Source organism: Anabrus simplex, chromosome 2 (assembly GCF_040414725.1).
Source record: "Anabrus simplex isolate iqAnaSimp1 chromosome 2, ASM4041472v1, whole genome shotgun sequence".
In the NCBI taxonomy this organism is placed as follows: domain Eukaryota; kingdom Metazoa; phylum Arthropoda; class Insecta; order Orthoptera; family Tettigoniidae; genus Anabrus; species Anabrus simplex.
In genome coordinates this window covers 755,488,703-755,511,543 of record NC_090266.1, presented here as the reverse complement: position 1 = coordinate 755,511,543, position 22,841 = coordinate 755,488,703, and positions in this window count along the sequence as shown.

Genomic DNA, 22,841 nt, shown 5'->3' with positions numbered 1-22,841 from the left:
AATCTACGCCCAACATTTTTATGGATAATCATAGACTGGCAAAATCTGTTATTTCTTAATTGATAAGTACGTTGGACAGTTAGATGAAGAGAGTCGACATAGAGTAGCGAAAGTTCTTGGATATTTAGTAAATAGGTGCGCAACATTGAAGCACCTGATTAACATTTCTCCCATAATTTGTACTCATTTGTGTTCTTACCAATTACTGCATGGGATTACTTGCCCTGGTCATGGCATGCGTTCATCACATTTGCGTGAATCCTGCTTACTACTCCAGGCTGGGCATTTCGACCGACTTCTCTGAACTTCTGTCACGAAACATGACTGCAATTGTTCAAATTTCACTGTTTATTTGTAGGGCCTTCGTTATAAATGACTTTGAACTGGGGAGCCAAATTTACGGCTTCTATCAACGATAATTTGCAGAGTATATTGCCTAGTATAAGAGAGAGCCACTGAACAGTACACGCAGGGCCTTAGAGGAGTTGAATGCAAAGGCGTGCACTATCCGTAACCTAGGCATTAAGCGCCACAGAGTGGTCAGTTCTACGCCTGGCCACTTTAGGCCCCCAGTAATTAAAGTGGATTTCATTTTTGGTTTAAGCTGTGTGAACCTCAACTCAATGCGTCACTCCATAAGTATCTATTTTTAAAAAATCCTGATGGGGGACCTTGCATCCGGGAGGTAGTGTGTTCGAAACCCACTGTCGACAGCCCTGAAGATGGTTTTCCGTGGCCTCCCATTTTCACACCAGGCAAATGCTGGGGCTGTACCGTAATTAACGCCAGGGCCGCTTCCTTTCCACTCCTAGCCCTTTCCTATCCCATGGTCGCCATAAAACCTATCTGTGTCGGTGCGACGTAAAGCAAGTTTTAAGAAAACTCGGTAAACAATAGTAATCCCATCTATCGGACATGACCGGCAACAGAAGGCACAAAGCTCATCACAACAAACAAAGGTCAATGTAATGTTATTGTTTGTGAATGTTATGAGCTTTCTGTATTGTAGGCCTTCACATTTAGTACGACTCTGTGATATTAGGGCATCTTACGAAATTATTTATAGCGTACACTGTAGTTCCTTATTCCCCGACTTTACATACTGATTTTCATTAAATTCTGTTTACCCATTTTCTCGTGACTTGGCGCTGATATGGACTTGGCAACAAAAATACAAATTCATTAATATCTCTGTTGTCATAGCCGGTACGGTTAAAATCTATAAGACATAAATGATCGGAAATTTAATATTATATAACTTTAGTAATGTAGTATTTGTCGATAGGGCCATTAATAACACAAATATTTAAGAATTAAATTTTAGGCCTTCCCCTAAACTACCATTCCAATCCTCGTGAATAAAATTAGTTGTGGCTTAGATTGTAGCGACTTATTTCCCGACTTTTTATACCCATTTTCATTAAGATAGGGCCACTAATAACATAAAACATCGAGAATTAAAGTTTAGGCTTCTTCTAAACTACCATGTCTTTTCAGCGTGAACAAGATTATTTATGACCTAGATTGTAGCGACTTATTTCCCGACTTCGCATACCGATTTTCATTAAGATAGAACCACTAATAACATAAATATTTGATTATTAAATTTTAGGCCTTCCCCTAAAGTACCATTTCTCTCAGCGTGAATAAGATTATTTATGGGCTAGATTGTAGCGACTTTTCACCGGACTTTACATACCGATTTTCATTAAATTCTGTTCAGCCGTTTTCTCGTGATGCGTGTACATACATACATACATACAGTTAGACAGATAGACGGACAGACAGAAATTACGGAAAACTAAAAAAATGCATTTCCTTGCTACTATGGACACGACCGATATCGAAATACCATCCCTTTTAAATTCTGAGCAATGTACAGACAAAACTCTTATTTTATATAATTACAATAGATGACAATACTATCAGCGTCAAGAACGAGAGTTCCGCTACAAAGTTACTGAAATCTAAAACCATCAGCAGAAGTTGGTTTGGAAATGGAGAGATTTCAATAGAACCGCATACAAATGTAATGTATTTTAACTATAACTTCGTAAAACGTCAGAAATTTGCTTCTATAACGGGTCTCTTAACAAATAATATTTCTATCGCAAAATTTTAAATCGTCGTATATTTTATATTGTCCACGTGTACTTCAGGATTACGATTCCCTTTAAGTCTTATCTAAAGCAGTAGTAGTATTGCACTGAAAAAAGTTAACACTCCAGTCATTCTATACATAGAACATTCCGTGCTAAATAGAAGATTTCAAGAGAGACAGGCAAAGGTTCGTCTTCTCGCAGATTAGAAAATAATATTTGAGAGAGTAATAGATTTGTATTACTTTATACATTTTGCTACTGCCATGCAACTTAAATTTATAACTTTGAAATTTGATTTTGGATAACCCTTTGCCGTTTGGGATCGTGTAATAAACTCTCACATATATCTGACACTTTCAAATATTTTGACGCTTTGGAAGTATCAGATCAATTATTAACGTTATGAAAACCACAACCACTCTCAACCCCTGGAAACTGCTTCCCGTCATACAGGGGAGCTCACTGATATTAGGTTTGGCCTTCTATATGATATGGCGGTAGTCCCAGTAGATATTAATACTGCATTACTTTACCGATCTCTTGACTAAGTAAAGAAGTATGCAACTGGGCCCTTCCGACCATTAAACGGGGAAGATATACTATGTAAGCTAGTTGTGTTCTATTGACTTCTGAGCTTACCGGGCGAGTTGGTCGTGCGGTTAGGGGCGCGCAGCTGTGAACTTGCAATCGGGAGAGAGTGGGTTCGAACCCCACTGTCGACAGCCATGAAGAAGGTTTTCAGTGGTTTCCCATTTTCACACCAGGCAAATGCTGGGGCTGTACCTTAATTAAGGCCACGGCCGCTTCCTTCCCATTCCCAGCCCTTTCCTATCCCATCGTCGCCATAAGACCTATGTGTTTCGGAGCGACGTAAAACAAAGTGTAAAAAACAATTCTGGGCTTGTGCGTTTAGGAACAGCCTGATGACCGCGTTCTTGTAGCTTTTCTAGCAGAGCGTGAGGAGCTTTTATTATTTGGGCTGAAGATTGAGATATGCTCCTCTGTACATGTAAGACGGTACTCTCCAGGGTTCCTCTGTTAGTGCTGGTACTCGAACTTCGGAACTCTTACTTTACGAACTGAGTTATTCAATGAGTTATGTGAGTAGGCAACATATGCGTAATGCCCTAATGAAGTGAATGGCTCTCTTTGGCGTTTCAAGCCACAGTAACTGACAGTGGCTACTTTGAATGTTTTAACCTTAAAAGAAATTCAGGATTGGAAAACATCACATTCAAAGTGCCATAAAATCTACTAACATGGGTCCCTGCCATTAAAGTACTCTGAATTGCTAACCGTTTGTGCGTTTGTGGCAGGATTCGATTTCGTAATCTTGAGCATGGGAGGCAAGTGCCTAACCAAATCCGCTACACAGGCGGTGCGTCATCTTCGTCAGTCTTTGCATCGGATGTTAGCGGAGCACAGAATGCAGAGGAATGCATGGCCTACTCTGGCGCAATGCAGTGATTATCTTTAAGATGTAGGGAGAAGTAATTTTCGGTTGTTAAAATCATTCCCTTCTTGCTCATGCATAACGTCACTCTTATCATTAGCCCATCTTGCATTTTGGAAGAGCTCCCTTTCCTGAATTCTGTTTACTACAAAGGCAACCTTGTATGAAATGAATATTGTAATTCAATTACATGGGAAACTTGTAGGTGGAACTTTAATAAGTTAATAAATATCTTTCTAACAGAAAATATACAACAAATATAACTTACAGATACCGCGTAGCTGTGAGCTTGCATTCAGAAGATGGTTAGTTAGAATCCCACTGTCGGCAACCCTGAAAATGGTTTCCCACGGTTTCCCATTTTCATACCAGGAAAATGCTGGGGCTGTACCTTAATTATTGCCACGGCCAGTACGTTCCCAATCCTAATCGTTTCCAAGCCTTGCGTCACCGAAATCATTTGATATGTTAGTGCGACGTTAAGGTAATAGCAAAAATAAGAAAGATAAAGAGAGAGAGAATTCTATATAATTTAGGAACTTCGCTTGAATACCGGAATTTCACGTAGTTTACTCGTTAACTATAATAATTGTAACAATATTTTTAGAAGAGTCAATATGAAATTACTTTCCGACATGACCAATCTGACTGGTAAAATCAATACATGCTTTTCAGTGTCCATCTGATTCTTCTTCTTCTTTTCTTACCGCTTTTCCCCACACCTGTGGGGTCGCGCGTGCGACTGCGTCGTACATGTGGATTTGGCCCTGTGTTACGGCCGTATGCCCTTCTTGACGCCAACCCTATATGGAGGGATGTAATCACTATTTCATGTTTCTGTGGTAGTTTGTAGTGTGGTATGTTGTCTGAATATGAAGAGGATAATGTTGGGACGGACACAAACACCCAGTCCCCGGGCCAAGAGAATTAATCAGAAGCGATTAAAATCCCCGACTCAGCCGGGAATCGAACCCGGGACTCTCTGAACCGAAGGCCAGTACGCTGATCATTCAGCCAACGAGTCGAACCTTTCCACTGTCGACCTGCTAACAGTGAGAATGTTGAACACATTTAATAGACAGCCGAACTCAATTTATAATACAATCGAAATGTTGAGACATAAGAGTTGAAACAATTCCTTGAACAAAAATTGACACGTTCCGCCCAATAAGCAGACATCTTCAGTTTCCTCAAATTACATCGAAGATGAACTATCTTATTGTGAAACGTGTTGTATAGCCCTAATGTATAGGTGTATTCAGGAACTGAAATGAAATGTCGTATGGCTTTTAGTGCCGGGATATCCCAGGACTGGTTCGGCTCGCCAGGTGCTGGTCTTTCTATTTGACTCCTGAAGGCGACCTGCGCATCGTGATGAGAATGAAATGATGATGAAGACAGCACATACACCCAGCCCCCGTGCCATTGGAATGAGTCAATTAAGGTTAAAATCTCCGACCCGGCCGGGAATTGAACCCGGGACCCTCTGAACCGAAGGCCAGTACGCTGACCGTTCAGCTAACGAGTCGGACTATTCAGGAACTGAAAACGTATTACTGCACTGGGAACCAAAGGAGGGTTAAACAGTTGTAAGTTACTCTAACAACAAATGTTTTAGTCTAACATATTGTTTACGTATACATTTTCCAATGTGAATTTTAATTTTTTTTCTGATTTGAAAATTCTGAAGATATCTCACTGATTGGACGAAACATATTCTCTGTTAAATAATATCTTTATTTCGGCTCTCGTTTCTTAAATTTCTTTTCTATTAAAAATTTTAATCCACTGATTATTCTCTACTCTCAATGACGTCGGTAGTTCTTCTTACAATGTACTATCAATATCTAGTATCATCATGTCACATCTTTGAAAAGAGTTCCTTGTTTTTCTAATGTACGTCAAAGGGGTTACAACTCACTAAAATTAATTTAGCTGAACATTTATTTCAGGTATTTTACACTAAAATGGACGTGTGGGCTACTCCACGTTTGGTGGTTATGATTTGTTCGCAATAGTATGAGAGATTTTAACTTGGATTGGTATTGATATCCCCTCTCATTACAGAGTAAATGCGGTTGTACCCACTCATATCATACGACCTGCTGTTATCGAACTAATAATAATTACTCCCTCGTCGATAAGTTCATGTGAATACGGTACCTCCGCGCGTCGGTAAAGATTTCTTTATTAATTAAAAACAGCCACCAGTATACTGCATACAGGACATTCCTAAAGGTAATGGCATAGCTGCAGCGTGTGAGAACAGTAAATTTAGCGAGAACTGTGTATAGCATGGAAGGGAGTTGAGAAAATAGTATTTTGTGTAGAGCAGTAGAATTGATAATTATGTATATCAGCTAAAACTTTTGAAAAGAAAAGAAAAGAGACAAAAATACGAGTAGATAGGTGGCAAAGATATAGCCTACGTGAAAATGAAGTAAAACATACACTCGCGCTTAGATGTTTAAAAGAGAATGGAGGGAACTAGGGACACCAGTAAAACTCATTGGAGGAATGTGGGAAAAGAAATCTAAAGAAGGGGAATAAAAGTATAAATTTAGCTAGTAATGAGGAAATGCATGAGGAGGGACACTATAAATAAAAGTCTAGGAAATACCTCATAAATCTAAGTTTGTGTAATTATAAAACAATACCTCTAAGTGAGATTTATAGGATATACCGGGTGGCAACGCCCCCCCCCCCGGCTTTGAGAGACGTAACTAAATGTACTGGGTAGATCATGGCTAATCTAAAACATTTTGCCTGATCCTATATTGCCTTACCACAACTATACTGATCGGTTGATGCTCGAGAATGCCGTTGAAATCATTTGCGCCAATTTTATTTCCATGGCGTACGTCGTAAACTATAACGAATATTTAAAACGATCACAGCTGCCAATAACACTGCCTTATGTTTGGACAGGAAGCATCTGTTAGCACTACGAACAGCTTCCATACCTGCTAGTCATACGCCACGGCTTTTCGTAGCTAAATCACGCATCGCTGCTGTTGCGGAGCAAAGCTACCAAGAAAAAGGCTCAAAGGTACAATTTTCTTTTTCGCTTTATGACGTTTAAAGTAGGTGTGATATGGCCACATACCTACTTGTTCCAATGAGTAAATTATTATCTGGCCTCGGAAAGGAAATTTTTTCTCGCGTGTTACGTAACCAGTTTGGGCTTCGACATGACGGTCTGTAGGTAGGAAGCAGTGTACCCTGCATATCCAGCCCAGCAAGTGCTCGAAATTTTGAACACCTTAGTTTATACAAACTTCAGCACGACGTTGTAACGACATTCATACTCGTTGTAACATGTGAGGCGTAACCGACTGGCATGCCTCGGCGATCAGTTTTTGAAGGTGACCAGGATTTTCAGGTTCCTGTGCATACACTACCTGCTTTAAGTCAGCCCACCAAGTAGCGTAAGATCGGGTGAACCGGTGGGCCAAGGCACGGGTCCTCCACTTACTATAAATTTATTCTGATACCAAGTATGAAGATGATTCTGGACGACTACTGGTTTATGAGGTGGGTCGCCGTCTTGTTGAAACCACATTCGTAATCAGTCGAGCAATGGCACGTTCTTCAGCAACTGCAGCAGTTCATTTTGAAACAAAGTAATGGTATCGTGCTCTCGTCAGCTGGCCGTTGAAGAACTAGGGTCAGATTAGGTAACCCCCAATGTCCCGCACAATACTTTTATCCACCATTGCTCTTGAAATGAGTCCTGTCTTACCCATAGATGATTCTCCGCGCTCCAACAGTGTGTATTGTGCCGATTCGCACTGTCATAGTTGTGAAATAGTGATTAATCTGAAAACAGGACTCTTGACAAAAATGGTGCATAATTGATCACACTACGTAACGCCTGATGACAAAATATTGGTTGAAAATCGAAATCACGTCGGTGGAGCTGCTGGTGTGACTGCAAATGGCACGGGTGAAATGTATTGATATGCAGTTTTCGCATAACATACGACCGGCTGATGTTGTTCTGTCGTGAAAGTATTCATGTACTAAAATGAGGGATAATTCCGCACAGCTTCCAAACAAGCCTCTTCATTTGGACCAGAGCTTATAGGGGCATCTATTAAAGGAGGTACCCTTCCAGCTTGTTGTTGCTTGTTGTTTAAAGGGGCCTAATATCGACGTCATCGGCCCGGTACCCTTCCAAGTGTCCCAGTTGACATCATTCACCTTTAAAGGTTTCGGAACGTATTGGCAGCCAGTAGTTTTCTGTCAAGTAACTGCTCGTAATACAGGCGTAGCGACTAGAATTTGTTCTGCCTTGTTTCTCTATAAATTAGCAACATATCAACACACTCGTCAATACATCGAGAGTAAATGAGTAAGTGTAGTGATGTAACCTGTCAACCGCACCATTTAATTTTATGGTACGTTTGCCTGTTCTGAAGACATCGCGTTCCTAGCGATCTCTTGTATCAAATGTGAACTGTCACTCTCTCCCATCATGTGTTGTTACTACTACGTAAACTTTTCCCCATTCCGGTAGATGGCATCTCATGCGTCAGCATATGTCAAAGCATTTCTGTTTTGCCCCGTCTTGTTGGGTTATCTTTCTGGTTGGTTGGATGGAGAGTTTTGAAGTGAGAATATGGAAGAGATGGATTTCCAAGTCGTCTTTGTAGCGTATAATGGATATCTCAACAGATTCAAGATGTCTTTGTACGATTCGCGGCCTTTCGAGAATGTTAATTGCCTATATATCTGAGGTATTTATTTTTCTTTAATCGTCTCTTGGTATGATAATTGCTTCATCCTATGCTCGCCATGCTTGGGTTAGAAAGGCTTCTTTCATTACATGTGTTTCTAATATATTTGAGTGTTAACTTCGCTTTTACACGCTTCTTTCGATATTTTCTTTTACCGATCCACTTTATTTTGAAAAAAGAAGGAGACACGGATTCATGTATGTGTGTATGGGATCGTTTGCTGTGTGCTGTCCGAGACCTTTCACTCGTATCACTTTTTTAACATACTTCTTGAGCTCATGTTCTATTATTTTAACACTTGTTCTATATATTTCATGTCTACCACATTTACGTGGTATGAATACGAGCTAACAACGCGATTGATTGCTTTCTGTGTGTATTGGACGGAGACACCCCATCTCCTTATAATGGATCACTTTCTGGTCCATATTGTCTTTTTGAGCTCGAGAGCGGTCGTTTATTTAGTTATGTGCTGTGTGGTTGACGTTCCTATGCGTCCGGCCCTGTGTGTCCGCTTACTGGCGACCTAAATACGATGGTCTCTATGTGGGTGAGGGTGGTTCTGGTCCTTGGAACCGTGGTATCTTTTGTGTCTAATTTACTTATTTATTATTTATTACGCATTGCCTTCGTTGGCTTTCTTTACCTGTTTTCTAGTTTATTATGTTTTATTCTTCTCGGAACGCCTTTTTATTTTATCTTTGTTTATTTTTTTTTGCTTGGTGCTTTACGTCGCACCGACACAGATAGGTCTTATGGCGACGATGGGATGGGAAAGGCCTAGGAGTTGGAAGGAAGCGGCCGTGGCCTTAATTAAGGTACAGCCCCAGCATTTGCCTGGTGTGAAAATGGGAAAACACGGAAAACCATCTTCAGGGCTGCCGATAGTGGGATTCGAACCTACTATCTCCCGGATGCAAGCTCACAGCCGCGCGCCTCTAAGCGCACGGCCAACTCGCCCGGTCTTTGTTTATTTGGCGTGCAACCATGTAAACCTCCACTTTTCCCCTTTCTCCTTGCTTTAATTTTATTGAGCTCGGTGCATACTTCCCTCTTCTTCTGTTTTATACTCTTTTACTCAACGATATTTTTTTCTCGGCTATATGTTTTTCGTGTATTCGGATGTTTTTGTTGGGGGCATTATGTCTTATCCTTTCGACTGGAATGGAGAATTTTATGATAGAGTTCTGTTTCTCCTTTAACTTACGGTCGCTTGGACCTGATATGCATAAAATAATATTTTGAACTGACCTGAATTTATGTTCCTCAATTAACTGAGGTAGATGCCATGCCATTATACCCGAGTTTTCATCACGACTTACATTAAGGTAAGAGGGGGAGAGAGAGAGAGAGAAGGTGTGATAGACCGTGAATCCTATATATTTTGATTAAGGGCCACGTACAAGTAACATAAACAATAAGATTATTTGACTTCCTTGCTTTGCCTATGTCGGTCTATGTGACCTTTTGATTATTCTCTCCTTAATAAACGGATGTTTTTGCCCTTATTCATGTTCTACTTTAATTTCTTTGTGTCCCTTACATGTGTATTATCTGTCTAAGAGGGCCGGGTCCAATTCCTGGCAGTCTTTGCCAGTTTTGACCAAATGCACTGTATTGGGTTTTCGTTGTGTTCTTAGTGGTAATGCACCTGGTAGGTGTAAATAAACGTTGTGTCTCCGTTACAATAGGGCACGATCTGCCATTTAAACAAAGAAAATTGTACAAGGTTGGTTTCGAACCACTACACTACAGTAGTAGAAACTGGAGGCTCCGGCTGCCTCCATGTGCAAGGTTAAACTTACAGGATTTAATTCGACCCCAGACTTAACTTCACAGAAGCGCTAACCTCACAGGCTCAAGTTCGAGACCTGGGCTAACCGCATAAGAGTTTGAGCTTAACCTCCCAGGCTTGGATTCTACCCTAGGCTTAACCTCACGGACTCAAGATCTAAGTTTTAAGAGGGTCACATAACCATATGTTAAGTACACAGGTTATGTGACCCTCTGAGACTTATTTCTAATGTACCGGGCGAAGTGGCCGTGGGGTTAAGGGAGCCAGCGAAATTAACCAATGATGGTTAAAATTCCCGGCGCTGCCAGGAATCGAACCCGCGACCCCTCTGCCCAAAGGTCAGTATGCTAACCATTTAGCTATGGAGCCGGACACTACGCAGAATGAAGAAGCACCACGAAATGAAATTCAATAACTGTGACAGTTCACCTGTATAGTAGCACTGTGCTGGAGAAACACTTTCGCGTTTCCATCCTTTTGATCTTGGCTAGTCGGCGTGATTTTGGGTTACCGTTGTTACCATAGAGGTGGGAGGGTGCTACGGGTAACCAGGTGAAAAAGCTCTATTGATCAGTCACCACCCAGTGAGAACTCGACATCTGGAGTCTGCTTTGAATGGCTTTTTTCATTGCCCTCTACGGTGTAAGTCTACTGGAATAATTAACTCATCCTATTTACCATATGCAAAGACGTGTCGATCTGCCTTCGAACCTCATCCTTCAGGCAGGTACAAATATAGTCTGTTTAATACAATCTGACTCCCCGAGAAACCAATCTAATTCACGAGCTCGTCAATCAATGGAATCAAAATTCAAATTCTTTCTTACTTTATTGAGCTGCAGTCAGTTGTCGTCGGCAGGCTCTATCACAGGGCGCAGTCAACTTTTATTCTCAATGGTGATAAAACGAAACGTAGAAATGAAAAACAGCTATTTTTGCTCGACATTTAGTGGCCCCTGGTGGTCCATTAGAAGGCTGGGAAGGGTCTTGAGGAGGAATTATTCGTGTAGGTTGGCTGGCTGGCGTTTTCTCCCCCCCCTTTCCCCTCCCGCCCAAGGCTTTCCAGTCATAATCCTATTGAGTGATGGTACTTTTACAACTTCCCACAAACGGGTCGGGCGCCATATTACTGCAATAAGTAGACACATTCTACCTGAAATTTGCAAACCGGTAAGAAATTAAATTGGAAGTATTCTGCTTCGTCTCTATAAAATTTCCGTCAGCAGAGAATGATCCAAGCATGGAGACCTCCCAAGTGTTAATATCGCGGCAATTTCTATTTAGCACGTCCCCAGATGCTTTTTTAATAATTTCATTGCTGCTCTGCGCTCTTCTCAACTTCTCTAACGCTGTTATAAAGTTGGTGGCTTTAGCTTCAAGGAGGCGAACGTTTCGATTTACATCCTGCTTATAACCTTGCATTTCATTTACTAATAAAAGTTTAACAGTACAGACGACATTCATTTGTTTAGCACAGCAAAAGGATGATGGTTTGAGAGCATTGCCCTTTAGCTGGAGGCTGAGGCTAAATGCATCCGTATATTACTTTCTTTCCTTCTTCCTTATATTACTAACTCCAGACAGATAGATAACCGCCACCTATATTACTACGTATATTTCATATTTCGTTCGTAAGGAACGTCCAAGTATTTCAGACGCAGGAATGGATGTTCATCATCATCATCATCATCATCATCATCATCATCATCTGTTTACCCACCAGGTTCGGTTTTTCCCTCGGACTCAGCGAGGGATCCCACCTCGAGCGCCTCAAGGGCAGTGTCCTGGAGCTGCAGACTCTTGGTCGGGGGATACAACTGGGGTGAACGACCAGTACCTCGCCCAGGCGGCCTCACCTGCAATGCTGAACAGGGGCCTTGTGGAGGGATGGGAAGAATGGAAGGGATAGACAAGGAAGAGGGAAGGAAGCGGCCGTGGCCTTAAGTTAGGTACCATCCCGGCATTCGCCTGGAGGAGAAGTGGGAAACCACGGAAAACCACTCCGAGGATGGCTGAGGTGGGAATCGAACCCACCTCTACTCAGTTGTCCTCCCGAGGCTGAGTGGACCCCGTTCCATCCCTCGTACCACTTTTCAAATTTTCGCGGCAGAGCCGGGAATCGAACCCGGACCTCCAGGGGTGGCAGCTAATCACGCTAACCACTACACCACAGAGGCGGACATGGATTTTCATACTAGGCTAAAACTAACTATCTATCCATAGTAGGATTTCTTTTACGTGCCAGTAAATCTATCGACAAGAGGCTGACGTATCTGAACACCTTCAAATAACACCGGACTGAACTGGGTTTGAACCCGCCACCTTGAACTCAGAAGGCTAGCGTTCTGCACTTTGAACACCTCAGGAGTGTCCAGTATTCGGAAGCTAGTGGGTTCAAACCCACTGTCGGCAGCCCTAAAGATGGTTTTCCGTGGTTTCCCATTTTCACACCAGACAAATGCTGGGGCTGTATCTTATCAAGACCTCGGCCTCTACCTTCCCACTCGTAGCCATATACTGTCCTCTCGTCGCCATAAGACCTATCTGTGTCGGTGCGACGTAAAACCACTTGTAAAAAAAGAACAACTCGGCATGGTAAATGTACGTTTCTCATTCACATCTTGTGGTTAGGACCACTTCTCTTTCCTACTGGTTGTACGGGGCACCAACGAACACAGGTCTTATGACGACGATAGGATAGGACAGACCTAGGATGGGGAAGAAAGCAGCCGTGACTTAATAAAGTAATAATAATGTTATCTACTTTTACACCCCACCAACTAATTTTTTACAGTTTTCGTGAACGCAGAGGTGCCGGAATTTTGTCCCGCAGGAGTTCATTTACGTGCCACTAAATCTACCGACACGAGGCTGACGTATTTGAGCACATAACCGCACATACCACTAAAATGAGCCAGGATCGAACCTGCCAAGTTGGGGTTACAAGGCCCGCGACTCAGCCCGTCTGAACCACTCAGCCCGGCGCCTTATTAAAGGTACAGCCTGGTGTGCAAATTGGGAGACCACGAGAAACCACCTTCACGGCTGCCGATATTGAGGTTCGAATACGCCATCTCCCGAATGCAAGCTCACAGCTACTTGACGCAATCCGTGTAGCCAAGTCGCTCGGTAAACTTACTGTTCCTCAACTTTTTAAATAGCGCCATTTCCTAACCTCATTGGGAGTATGACATGCGGAGACCCTTTGCCACTTTCTGGCAATTAACATAGTCACTTATTTCATCCCATTCAGGAATTCTGAACCAGATTCAGGGAAGCATTATTCATAGATTTCTATGAGCCAGCCCTGTGGTGCAAGAGTGGCGTGCCTGCCTCTTACCCGGAGACAGCGGGTTTGATTCCCTGCCAGGTCAGTGTTTTTTACCTGGATCTGAAGGCTGGTGATTACAATTGAGGAGCTAACTTACAGTGAGGAAGTGGCCCCGGTCAAGAAAGTCAAGAATAACGGCCGAGAGAATTAGTCGTGCCGACCACACGACACCTCGTGATCCGCAGGCCTTCCGGGTGAGCGGCGGTCGCTTGATGGGTGCAAGCCCTTTGGGGCTGTTATGCCAGAGGATTTGGTTTTATAGATTGTTATGAAATGTTGATGAAGCATGTTTTGGACTGATATCTTGCAACGATGTTAGTCGTTTCATGTCCCTCTAACTACGTTTATGGTTTACAGAGACGTCGAGGTGTTCCGAAGAAGTTGGCTTAAGTGCCAGTTAATCTACTGACAGTATATAAGAACCTTTCAATGCGACGAGGCTGATGTTGGATCAAACTTACCAACTTGAGCTTAGAAGGCCAGCCATATACCATATGAGCTACACAACTATTTTACTGGTTGTCTCTTGTATGTGTGATAATCGGTATTACTGAGAGTGCATAATTGTTATGATTTATACCTAGGACTTACTTAGCTTCTCCGATATTTTAAATAAGAAAGACAAAGAAAGAATACACGTGAAAACGGGGGGTGGTGGACTTAGAAGTAAATTTTCAATCGGAATATCGCCCGTTAGCACTAGAACTTGAACACGAGACCGCCAAACGAGGTTGCTCTTAGTCATATGGGAAAACACGAGTTAACCGCATTATTATGAAGATCTTTCCTATACACATAATAACACAGTTTATATACTTTGACAGAGATTTGAAAATCTGACTTCAGTGGCCAATAGTTCCAATTAAATTAAGTTGGTTATGTCTAAAGTACGGTACTGGTTAAGTCTTTAAAACCATCTCATATACCGTCATAAATTTCATTTTCACAATAATTAATATCACAAGACATCACGACTACGTAACTTAACAAAAATACTCTAAAATACCTGTAACACTACCTTGGTGTTTTTTCTTGAGAATGAGTCGACCTTGGTGTGGAATTGTAGCCCTCCATCGATAATTACTGTATGAACCTTACATATACCAATTCCTGACTCTATGCATTTGATTCGTTCATTACCGAGCTTGATAGCTGCAGTCGCTTAAGTGTGGCCAGTATCCAGAATTCGGGAGATAGTAGGTTCGAACCCCACTGTCAGCAGCCCTGAAGATGGTTTTCCGTGGTTTCCCATTTTCACACCAGGCAAATGCTGGGGCTGTACCTTCATTAAGGCCACGGCCGCTTCCTTCCCACTCCTAGCCCTTTCCTCTCCCATCGTCGTCATAAGACCTATCTGTGTCGGTGCGACGTAAAGCAAGTTGAAAAAAAAAAAAAAAGATTCGTTCATTTAGCGATGATGATGATGATGATGATGATGTTTGCTTTTTAAAGGAGCCTAACAGCTATGTCATCGGCCCCTAATGGTACGAGGTGTAACGAAATGCAAATTAAAACTTCGAACTGTATCCACTGAGTAGAATATAAAACGAAAGGTGATGAGAAAATGATCGTGAAACAAGAACAATCTGTGGATCCAATTCACAATGTCTTAATTACTGGGATGATGCTTATTATGTAAAGGTGTCCAAAATCCAGGTCACCTGCCCTTCACATTGGTACTAATCACTAGTAAAACAGAATCATGGTGTTCCTCTTACAGTGGTACTAATCACAGGTAACGTAGACTCATGGTGTTTCTCGCATGGTGGTACTAATCACAGGTAATGTAAACCCATGGTATGTCACACACAATGGCACCACTCGCAGTTAACACAAACCCATGGCGTTTCGCACATACGGGCACAACTTACAAGCAACGCAGACCTATGGTTCTCCTTATATAGCGGACTAATCACGGGCGCCGGTATTCCCGTGGAGTTCCTCATTTGATGGAACTAATCACAGGCCACGTATACTCATGCCGTCGCTCACATAGTGGTACTAATCATAGGCAATGCAGACCTCACGGTGTATCGCATATTATGGTAACGCCCATGGTCAATACAAGCCCATGGTGCTCCTCACTTAATGATGCCACTCTCAGACAACGCAGACCAATGGTTTTCCTTACATACCGGTAGTTGTATTAACCATTGCGGTCAGCCAAACCCGTAGGGTTTCTCACATATAGTACTAACCACAGGCAACGTAAACCCATGGTGTTTCCCATTAAGTGGTAGTATACTCATAGGTAACACAAACCCAATCTGAGCACAGTGGAACGGACCAGAGGAATACACATGATGACGTCTATCATAAGCAACACTCAGACCCATAGGTTCCTCACATAATGGTACTGCTCCTATATAACGTAGAAGCATGGTTTTCTTCGCATAGTGGTACTAGTCGCAACTAACGTCGACCCATGGTGTTCTGCACGTAATGGTACTAATCACAATTATTCTCTTGGTTCTAATTTCATAATCCCTTGGTCGCCCCATTTAGTCCGACTCCATGGCTAAAGGGTTAGCGTGCTGGTCTTTTGCCACAGGGGTCCCGGGTTCGATTCCCGGCTGTGTCGTTAATTTTAACCACCATTGGTTAATTTCGCTGGCACGGGGGCTGGGTATATGTGGCGTCTTCATCATCATTTCATCCCCATCACGACGCGCAGGTTGCCTACGGGCGTCAAATCAAAAGATCTGCATCTGGCGAGCCGAACTTGTCCTCTGACACTCCCGGCACTAACTAAAAATGAAGTACCAGACAAAGAAAGACAATGACCACGAAGGGCGTGAAAATGAAAGGCTCCCTAGGATTCGCAAACCTAATAGAGTCGGGGTCGAAAAGAACAAGAGTTGACCACGGGAGGTCGGATAGGAAAGATGAAAGTGAGGAGCTTGGCACAAATAAGAGGAAACGATGCCAGGATTCAGCTAAGGGCCCCGTGGTCGCCAACTCTCTCTCTCTCTCTCTCTCTCTCTCTCTCTCTCTCTCTCTCTCTCTCTCCCAAGTTAAGAGCCCGTGAAGCCCCTTCTAATCGCCTCTTACTACAGGAAGGAGATACCGTGGGTGTTATTCTACACCCCTCCCCCCAGGGGTTCGTTTATTATTTTTAAGTGATATGCTATCCCTCCACAAGTTTTGCTGCACTTAGATAAGCCAATAATTCGTTACTTCTACACCTTCTTCTCCACTGCACGGACATCGTCAGCGATGGTACGTCGATGTAAACAAACGCGGGATCATCTGCCCGCTCCAATGGGGCGTTGTTTCTAGGAACAGCGCATTCTCTTCCTCGTTCAGTAATGGAAAAGTTATTCCGTAACAAGCATGGCATTTCCCTTTAAGGTGGTTTAAATCATATTCTGTATTCTTCGATTACATAACTTGGATTTCATACATAGACCTACATTAAAAGCAATAGTTTACTCGACATTGCACGAGCTATTTGTACTGGAGAGCATTTGTGCCTCCCAAATACCAACACCTTGAAAATATCTCAAGCGCGAAAAAAGATCGGTGCAGTATTCTTAGCGATTTTCCTAAATTAATTTATCATAAATACACAATAAACGCATTAATATTTCGAACTGACGAAAAAATCTTGGTGGTTATGTATTACATCTCTGAAGCTGGTTACTTTTGAAGTAGCTTTCTAACACTATGAATATTACAGCTTCCACACTACATGACTCCATCTCAATTAAATATGTCGAAAGTATTATTCCCGTAATGACTTCTGAACGGTTTGCCGATTTTTATCGTCGCACTAACTCAGATAGGTATAGGTCTACGATGACTAAGAAAAGGGCTAGTACAGGGAAGAAAACGGCCGTGGCCTCAGTTAAGGCACCGCCCCATCATTTGCCTGGTGTTAAAAGGGAAACCAAGAAAAATCTTCAGGGCCGCCAAATGTGAGGTTCAAGCCCGCAGTCTCCCGAATACAAGATGACATCTTCGCGACCCGTAGCATTCAGCCAGCTTGCTCAGTGACTAATTCCATACAACGGATGTTTCCATAATAAAAAAACTCCTTCAAATCTCTACAAATATACGATTATTGACAGCGCATTATAAAGCATTTGAATGGCAGAGCCGATTTTAAGCAAGACTGGTATGCTCAAAGCTCGCAGTGAGAACAACTATAGAATCAATCACCTTAATTTGAAACCGTGGTTGACCATAGCTAATTCACGTGCAAAAATCCGACATTTTAACGACCAATTTAATTCCCTATTTATGACACCGAAGTACTGTATTTTCCTCTCACTAGTAATGTTAGTGTAGCCAGAGGAAACTTTTTTGCAAGTTGCTTTACGTTGCACCGACACAGATAGGTTTTATGGCGACGATGGGAGAGGAAAGGGCTAGGAGTGGGAAGTAAGCGGCCGTAGCCTTAATTAAGATACAGCCCCAGCACTTTCCTTGTGTGAAAATGGAAAACCACGGCAAAGCATCTTCAGGGCTGCCGGAGTGGGGTTCGAACCCACTATCTCCCGAATCTAGCAGGAAATGAAAAGTAATTTAAACCGATGGATTTCTTCAGAAACCGTTTCAATTACCAGTTTATTAAGTCCGCTATTTATATCTGGAATGATAGCAAAGCATTCCATTTACATATGTATTGAACATCTCATTTTGCAAATTACGATAACTTTACACAGTCGATTAAGCAGTTTCTAACAATTTGTAAATTAAATGGAGCATTCCTATAAGCAATACAGATTCTCTCAGTTAGGAGAGGTGCGTGAGTTCTCGTCACTTTATGGATATATTCTTTATTTATAATCTGTGTGTTCACATAAAAAACGTTACATTCCTTACTGGCTGTTCATTAATTACTAAACAAATCCGAAAACCCAGGTAAATGGGCACCAGAGGTCTCTAAGGATCCCTCAGTCTTAAATAAAATCAATCAATCAATCAATCAATCAATCAATCAATCAATCAATCAGTCAATCAATCAATCAATCAATCAATCAATCGATCAATCAATCAATCAATCACTACTGATCTGCATTTAGGGAAGTCGCCCAGGTGGCAGATTCCCTATCTGTTGTATTCCTAGACTTTTCTTAAATGATTGCAAAGAAATTGGAAATTTATTGAACATCTCCCTTGGTAAGTTATTCCAATCCCTAACTCCCCTTCCTATAAACGAATATTTGCCAAAATATTTCCTTTTGAATTCCAACTTTATCTTCATATTGTGATCTTTCCTACTTTTAAAGACACCACCCAAACTTATTCGTCTACTGATGTCCTCCCACGCCATCTCTCCACTGACAGCTCGGAACATACTACTTAGTCGAGCAGCTCGTCTCCTTTCTCCCAAGCCTTCCCAGCCCAAACTTTGCAACATTTTTGTAACGCTACTCTTTTGTCGGAAATCGCCCAGAACAAATCGAGGTGCTTTTCATTGGATTTTTTCCAGTTCCTGAATCAAGTAATCCTGGTGAGGGTTCCATACACTGGAACCATACTCTAGTTGGGGTATCACCAGAGACAAATATGTTCTCTCATTTACATCCTTACTACAACCACTAAATACCCTCACAACCATTTGCAGAGATCTGTACCATTTATTTACAATCATATTTATGTGATTACCTTAATGAAGAGCTTTCCTTATATTAATACCTAGGTATTTACAATGATCCCCAAAGGGAACCTTCACCCCATCAACGAAGTAATTAAAACTGAGAGGACTTTTCTTATTTGTGAAACTCACAACCTGACTTTTATCCCCGTTTGTCATCATACCATTGTCTACTGTCCATCTCACAACATTATCGAGGTCATTTTGCAGTTGCTCACAATCTTGTAACTTATTTATTACTCTGTACAGAATAACATCATCTGCGAAAAGCCTTATCTCTGATTCCACTAATTTACACATATCATTGATATATATAAGAAAACATAAAGGTCCAATAATACTGCCTTGTGGAAATCCCCTCTTAATTATTACAGGGACAGATAAAGCTTCACCTACTCTAATTGTCTGAGTTCTATTTTCTAGAAACAGAGCTACCCATTCAGTCACTCTTTTGTAAAGTTCAATTACACTCATTTTTTCCAGTAGTCTCCCATGATCTACCCTATTAAATGCCTTACACAGGTCATTCGCGATACAGTCCAAATGACCTCCTGAATCCAGGATATCTGCTATATCTTTCTGGAATCCTACAAGTTGGGTTTCAGTGGAATAACCTTTCCTAAACCCAAACTGCCTTCTATCAAACCAGTTATTAATTTCGCAAACATGTCTTATATAATCAGAAAGAATGCTTTCCCAAAGTTTACATACAATGCATGTCAAACTGACTGGCCTGAAATTTTCAGCTTTATGTCTGTCACCCTTTCCTTTACATTCAGGGGCTACTGTAGCAACTCTCCATTCATTTGGTAAATTTCTCTCATACAAATAATAATCAAACAAGTATTTCAGATATGGTACTATATCCCAATTCAGTGTCTTTAGTATATCCCCCGAAACCTTATCGATTCCATCTGCTTTTCTAGTTTTCAACTTTTGTATCTTACTGGGAATGTCATTGCTGTCATAGGTAAATTTTAAAACTTCTTTAGTATTTGTCACCTCCTCTATCTGGGCATTATCCTTGTAACCAACAATCTTTACATACCGTAATGCTGACTGAATACTTCTGCCTCTTGAAGATCCTCGCATACACACTCACCTTGTCCATTAATGATTCCTGGAATGTCATTCTTGGAACCTGTTTCTGACTTAAAGTACCTATTACATACTCTTCCATTTTTCACTAAAATTTGTATGGCCACCAATTATGCTTGCCATCATGTAATCCTTAGCTGACTTCTTTGCTACATTCAATTTCCTAGTAAGTTCCTCTTCAATTTCTCCTTACTTCCACAGCCATTTCTAACTCTATTTCTTTCCAACCTGCACCTTCTTCTTAGTCTCTTCACTTCCCTGTTATAATATAGTGGATCTTTACCATTCCTTACCACTAATAAAGGTACAAACCTATTTTCACATTCCTCAACAATTGCTTTAGACCCGTCCCAGAGTCTGTTAACATTTTTATTTACCGTTTTCCACCGATCATATTTACTTATTAAAAACTCCCTCATGCCTGTTTTATCAGCCATATGGTACTGCCTAATAGTCCTAATTTTAATCTCATCCTTTCTTTCACATTTATTTTTAATTACCACAAAAACAGCTCTGTAGAGCTCATCTAGTTTAAACAGCACCATATCTAGAACATTCTTCCCTGTAGTTGGCTCCATCACTTTTTGAATCAGGTGCCCTTCCCAAACTTATCTGCCATTTGTTGGTCATGTTTCCTGTGGTTCGCATTACCTTTCCAATTGACATTTGGTAAATTGAGGTCACCCGCTACAATCACGTTCCTTTCCTAATCGTTTCCCACATAGCTCATTATCTTATCAAATAATTCTGAATCAGCATCTGCGCTACCCTTTCCTGGTCTGTAAACTCCATAAATAGCAAGTTGCCTATTATCTTTAGAGATGAGCCTTACCTCTAGAATTTCTTTTTTGTCATCTTTAACTGTATCGTAGATTGCAAATTCTTCTTTCACGACAATGAATACTCTCCCTCCTACCGTTCCTACCCTATCTCTACGATACACCCTCCAGTTCCGTGAGAAAATTCCTGCATCCATTATATCATTTCTCAGCCATGATTCAACTCCTGTTAAAATATCTGGTAAATATATTTCTATTAAATTACTTAATTTTATTCCCTTTTTTACAATACTTCTACAGTTGAGCACTAACAGTTTTATGTCATCCCTACTTGATTTCCAGTTCCCTGTTCCCTTAACACCGCTCCCTAGGTCACCCTGTTTCCCTGAATGTACCTCCCTATAACCCTCTAAACAAATTTCCTAACTTATAATGATAGGGCATTGAGTTCTCTTCTCAGGTTGTGTACCTTAACTAGAAATCTGGTATTCTGTTGTTGGGCCTTACCTGATACCCCCACAAACTGATAAGGTAGGAGCATGCAACTGGGCTTCAAAAGATTAAATTATAACTATACGCCTGTATTGGTATTTATACATTGTTGTCTACTTCCATTAAGTGCAGTTAAACAATTTAAACCCTCCAATGAAATAAATAATTCTTCTCAACAATATGTGACTTCCTTCCGTCGTTACATAAATTGAAATAATACACAGAAAAACAAATTCCTGAAACATATAATTAACAATATTTCAGATCTCCCCTTTTCCTCCTCATTCACCACTCATATTTACCATCTTCTGCACCTTACACCTTACTACTGGCTGTCATAGCGTAAACAACTTAAGCATACCTCGCGTGCTTTCTTCCTGCTACCCATTTTTTTTAGTTCGATATCTATATGTGCCTTAATGATTTAAGTACATCCACGGGTACTTATCCTGGGCACGAAACTTCCATACAGCCATCATGCCTCGTCACACTCCTGTCCGTACGTCTCGAAGAACATCTCAGCAATCGAGATTCACGTATTCACACTCCTTCTGCTGGTCCATGTTGAATAGACTTACCAGCCCTAATATACTTGAGTACAAAACATGACGGCCTCAGTTCCTGGAAGCGAGCTGGAAGCCAGCACTCAACCACACCAGCACCCTGCTGAGTAAACAAGTTCTAAGTGATCCTTGTTTGATGTGAAGTTTGCCAAACCATTTTCTCCCACACTCTCGTCAGTCTTTACCCTTTCATCGTGTCAAGTGCAGTAGACGATTTGGCAACTCCGGCTACAGTAGACGTAGTAAATCCTATAAGCGGCTAATAGACACCGGGATGCCTCTGAGGAGTAGTGGTGTGGGGCAAGGTCGTCATGTTTTGTCCCCAAGTATACTCGTTGAAGTCCAAGCAGGTGAATAGGAAGTAAACAAGTTACCTCGCAAGTAACGAATAATGAATGGTTGGCCTCTAGTAAGTACTGAATGATTTCATGTCAGCACTCGTAAGGCATTTTAAAGCCAATCTCACCCGCCACGCTTTGAGTCCAGGCTATTTATAGCTGCGTTCAATGTTATCGCTCGCACTACTTGCGGCTAAAACTGTGGATTCGGGCTGGACTCCGTGAGCTTAAGCTTGTAGCTCACCAAGGATAGCTTTATTGCTGACTCGTATGTTTCTCCTAGCGTAAGAAATCTTCCATGTTTCAAAATACCCGGAGGCCCAGTATTTGATTCCCGACCAGGTCATGGATTTTACATGGACCTGAGGGCTGGTTCCAGGTCCACCCAGCCTACGTGATTACAATTGAGGGGCTATCTGACGGTAAGATGGCGGCCCCGGTTTAGCAAGCCAAGAATAAGGGCCGAGAATTCATCGTGATGACCACACGGCACCTCATAATCGGTAGGTCTTCGGGCCGAGCAGCGGTCGCTTGTTACGCCATGGCCAT